We start from the raw sequence: 5,883 nt of genomic DNA, 5'->3' as shown, positions 1-5,883 counted from the left end.
AGACTACAATGCTTAAAATTAGAAGAGCACAAGCTTGATGGATCACTTTCCAACTTAACTAAAATAATTCAACACTCGAATTAAAATCTAGATTACCACTCAAAAGAAAGCTCTTATATACCAATCAAAAGAATTAAAAATCACATTACACTAGAACTAAGAGCATCATTATATATATATCTTTCTAGATTTGTCCAAACCATGGCCAATGTTCTAGCTCTACGAAGAATAATGTTATCTTATATAGCACTAATCTATTGGTACTCTTCATCAGATAGAGACTAGTCACTTGTCAATATATTCTTGTATCTTGATATCCAAGGGGGCAAGGACTTAACAATGTAGATGAATATTGAAGGTGAGATGCAACATTGACTTAAACCTATATAATGGTAGGCCTCAATAAAGTAAAGCAAACTTGAGTCACCATGTCCAAGCATTTGAAAATGTGCTAAATCATCTAATATGTTGACACAACTAAATTATAGGAGCTCACAAGATCATTATTTGAAACTCGACTAAGAATATTAGTTTTTAAAAAGGTAGTAAGCTTGCATACACCTTTCAACCTATACCTCATAAGGCATAGCATGGTATATTGACTCATGGATTGACAAGGATAAGCAATAGACCTTAGAGACAACATCCACCAAAGGCATATTAAACTTGATTGCACCAATAAGGTGGAAGTACACATGGTTGACATATTCTCAAGCAGGATATAGTGTTGGGGAGTCCTTAGATTCAACTTTGATTGTGTTACAACCTTGGATTGTAGGTGAGGAATACTCCAAAACCACACAAGGGGCTAAACATATCCTATGGTGCTATCTTCATTTTGTTCATAATCGTACCTTCTAGCCACATAAGTTCCTCTTGCAAGTTTTCCCCTAATATTGATTACCTACCACGTATATGTAAAGTTGTCTAATGAATGGCCTCATTTTTAAAAGAAGCTTCATAAATTCACTAGCAATTAAATGCTAAATTGACATATTTTGTTTCCTAATTTTACCATTTTTTAAATTCAAACTTAAACATCTTTAAACACTTGACTACACTTTTTTCAATTTTCTCCTATTGCTCATATTGATAAATATGAAATACTTTGTACACATTTGTCACATTGGTCCATAAGATATTCATACCTATGAAACAGTAAATCCTGTTACTTTGCACATATACAACTCCCAAGGTTTTGTTATCCTAGATAATTACTACTTTGAAGCCACACACTTGCTATTCATAGTAATTATTTGCAAATGTTACAAAGCATGAGCCCATGAAAACCAATAGTATTATAATGAGGTGATTGCATACATCCTTCAAGGACAACATTCATAGATAGTATACACAACATGTGTTCAGATGTTTTAGCTTTCTTATAAACCATGGTTTGAGCTTGTTAAGAAGCAACATTCATATATAGCATACACAATACAAGTTTTGATATTTAGCTTCCTTATAAACCACAACTCGAACTTCTCAATATCATTACCTAGTCTATGCATTTGGTTCTCTTTGAACTCGAGGACAGACTCCTATCAATAGGGAAAAATCATTAGAACCTCAAAATAAGTAGTTGTGTAGGACACAAACCTATGAAGGCCTTGTATGCCACATAGTGGTAGCCAATAGCATAAATTTTGTACAATGACAAAGCATTGCTTCTACTATGCACCTAATATAGGACATTGTAGAAACAAATTATAAAACCTCATTTCAATGTTACACAAAGGCAAGCAAGCAATAGCACATTTCATTACATAGCACACAATAGCAATATCCTCATCCATGCCACATAGCCTAAGGTAGCACTTGATAGCAAGATGCAAGTGCTATACAATTGCCATTAGTATCTTCATGCCTATATTGCACACACCAACCACCAATGGCAAACAACATATAGCATAGATGCTCATCTAATAGATACCAAAGAATAATAACCAATAGTATAGCTACAACTACTATAAAAATCTCTAGATTGCTATAGTCTACAATATCAATAAGTAATACACATGAGAATGCACTCCATTACATAGTATACAATAGTGGACAATAGGATATATGCTAATTGATGCTATATCACATAAAATAGCACTTCATAACACACATCCAAATACTATACAATTACTAAAATTATTTTACCTCATATATCATTCCATTGCACACAATAGTAGACCAAGGAAACCATGCTGTATGTAACATGCAAGGAATCTATAATAGAAAGTTACATAGCACACAATAACAAGTATTTAACCCATGTTAAAGAAATGTGAGATATAGTATACTGGAGGACCACTGTAATGATAATAAGGCTATACATTATTCCACACAAACCATTTAGACAATAGCAAACAAAAGTCTATTGTTACTAACCACAAATGCTTACAGGTTTGCATGCAATAGTTGTGATGCGATTGGGATACATTGTATCATACATACTAACTAAAAATAGTTGCTTCTCAGACAACTTTATCTGAGTGAAAAAATAGCTCAATATGGCTGAGGATTTTAACGACAAAATATGAATCTAGTAGGTAGTGCTTCCACACAGGAGGAGCCTTCAAATCAGTGTGCCTAAGATTTGCACATCTTTCCAACCAGTGAAGTATATCATCCATCCTTGGAATAGGAAAACAATTCTTGATTGTAATCTTGCTCAAGGTACAATAATCAACGCAAGTGTCATGAACCATCTTTCTGGACCAAGAGAAACGGAACATTCGCGGTCGAACCCACTAGGATCGACCTGAAATCAGGGTTCCTAGGGCCAAGGTCTCCTAATAGCACTCTAGCGTTGGGTTTTGGATATCCTACTTTATGCAGAGATACCCAATCCAAAGTAGATCCATACCGCACTTGGTTCATAGAGAATGGAAAACGATAGGGATGCGCGCTCAACCTCTCTGCCCATAGGGCATAGTCCCCTTCCGGTCCCCTAAAACGGCATGAATTGAGTTCTAACTTAACAACACCTAAAGTCAAACGACGATAAATCCTTGTGGGAAGCCTCCCAGTTCTCTGGGACTACCCTGCCGTAGAACGACCCGTCAGGGATTTTGTCCACCCGCTTCCCTTGATAGCTTTAGTTTCCTAATTAGGTTCTGCCACATTTATGTGCGACATTTAAAATCAACTTCATTAATCAAGCCTTTTAGGAAACATGGTTCATTCCGTAATTTATAGCACAGAAACGAAAACAAAACAAGCAATCCTTTTGACAAACAAGTTCCTTAACTTATCTTCAAGTTAATCTTTGTCTCCTGCCCATACAGGAGAATTATGTATCCCTTCTGTCCAATAGAAGCACTTGGTGCAAATCACATGGCACCAAAATTTCCATCCTTTATCTAGAATAGGATCTTCCAACGCCACAAACGTTGGGCTCACGGTAGTCTACAACTCCGTTCCGGATTGACAAGGGGTGTCCAGAGCTCCATTGACCCTAAGCGACTTAAGAGTGAGACACACTTTTCGTAGTTGGCCTTTTCACCACTCAACCATTGATATGTGAATCGACCAATGCACTCTCGGGGTAATCCACGGTGCGATCTTGGAGATGATACACGCATGCAAAATATCCTTCCTTATTAATCCAATTAAGAATCAAGCACAATCAAGGCAACCGGTCTAATATCATCTTCTAGTGAAACATTACTTTATTTCCCATGGCTATTTGTCATTTCTGACCCTTGCCATGCTTTTACCATCAAACACAAGCACTTGGAATATTTATCCAAATCACAATGCAATAATTAATTGATTGAAAGAAAAACATTTAGAGTGTTGTTCAATCAACCAACAAAACTAATTATATTTTTCCCAAACAATACAAGAATAGACGCGATAATAATTTTATCGTATATTCGCTCTCCCCCTTGAGACCAAAGAGTGAAATTTACTTAACATTTTCTCCTTTCGACTAAGGCATAAGCTAAAGGTTCAAATACTATACACGATGTAAGTCCTATCATTCCAATGCGAATTAATCAATCTAGCAAGAGCATTTATACCTCTTCTCTAAGTGACATTTATCTTTTAGCCTTTCTCTACTATGCAGCATTTTATCTTGGCTTTATCTTCCTTTCTCATGAGGCAAGGAGTCACATGTCATTGATGTAAAGTTCACATAATCTCTCCCATGTATGTATCGTCTATATGCATTTGCGACCCTTAAACAATATTTTTCTTGGTAAAGATTAATCAAAGACTCATCGATGCTCAATACTTTAGAGTTTCATATGCTCCTTATGTTATGCATGGATTCATCGCATAGCAAATAGGCGCAATTTAACTCCCCCTGACACAAGCAAATCAAAAACTTCATATTTGAATATTTAAGATGCAATTTATCATTTTCAATTACCTATTCTAGCACAACAAAGTACGGAGTCTAACGTATCGCATGTGAGAATCAAAGCAAGCATCTATCAATTTAAAAATACATTACTTACGATCGGAACTGTAGTTGTATTAACAGTTATGCCTTCACCTGAAGCTTCGTTGCGGGTTGTAAGATTGCCATCCGCACGAAACATTCTTCGCTTGGAGGCCATCATCCACAAATAGACTCAAGAGGTTAAGAAGACGGAATAGATTCGAGATGGGAGAGCGTAAGAGAAGATGACTAAGTCGAGGATCGAGATAGAGGGAATTGTGCAGCCTCTCGAGATAACTTCTCTCTCTCTCTCTCTCTCTCTCTCTCTCTCTCTCTCTCTCTCTCTCTCTCTCTCTCTCTCTCTCTCTCTCTCTCTCTCTCTCTCTCAAGCTCTCTCTTACAATCTCTTAGAGGGATATCCTTCTCTCTACCTCTTTCTCGCAATCTCTCAGGGTCTTTTTATGCCCCCTTGTGCCTCCCCATGCCTCATATTTATAATAAATTAGAGAGGAGGGGATAAGGCTGAGAACAAGAGTAGAGGAACTCTTGGAAGACTCAGTGATCTAATGCTCAGATTGCAAATCTGACGATTGCATTGACTCCAAAAGAGTAGAAAAACCTCAAGACACTTTATTAGAAAGCTCTCAGTTCACTCCTTTTCTCTGTTTGAAGTGTTGTCTACTGCTTGTAGACTGCAATTGCGATGCGCGCGATTTCGCCAATTACTTTTCTTTATTTTTTTCATTTTTATAAAATATCCAAAACTAACTAAAACATCACTTGTCTTTTCTTTTAAATGACTTTCAATTCTATCTTTTTAAGATAATACCTAAAATATACTAGTTTTTTTTTTGCCCAAAAATCTAATATTTTTGGACCATCCAAACTATACACATTAATACTAGTGATTAATATAGCTCATAAGTCTCGTTCACTTTGCAACTTCTGTGAAGGGTAGCTACGATCCTTGTCACTCCAAGAAAAATATCGGATTTATAACTCTCGATTTTTTAAACATATATTTTTAATTAGATAAAAATCCTTAATTATTAACGTTAATTTTTTTCTTAGTTAGTAATCTTACTAACTTATTGACTAACTAACTTTCAAACTAACCAACTAACTTTTATTATGTGGAAATATTACATTCTCCTCTCCTTAGAGAAGTCGAGATATTCTCATCTCGAGAGAAACTAGGGGTATCATTTTGGAACCTGTGGGTTATAGGCCCACCATACTTTCGCTGCGCTACTTTGATAACTCATAAGCATTCAATCTTTTGAAACAAAGAACATATTGTATTTTATATATCCGAGTCTGGTCAACTAACTTAAGTTTGGCTATTATTACTTGATTCGTAGAGCCAGTTCTCGAAACAGAGAAATAGTCAACTAACTTAAGTTTGACTATTATTACTTGATTCGTGGAGGCAGTTCCCGAAGCAAAGAAATAGTCATCCATCAACTCAATTCATATCTCCGCTTCTGCTGCGACATCTATCC

The sequence above is a fragment of the Lygodium microphyllum genome, chromosome 16 (genome assembly GCF_053477565.2).
Source record: "Lygodium microphyllum isolate KBCC chromosome 16, Lygodium_microphyllum_v1.1.10, whole genome shotgun sequence".
Taxonomy (NCBI): domain Eukaryota; kingdom Viridiplantae; phylum Streptophyta; class Polypodiopsida; order Schizaeales; family Lygodiaceae; genus Lygodium; species Lygodium microphyllum.
The sequence above is the reverse complement of the archived record's forward strand: the minus strand, read 5'-3'. Positions refer to the sequence as shown.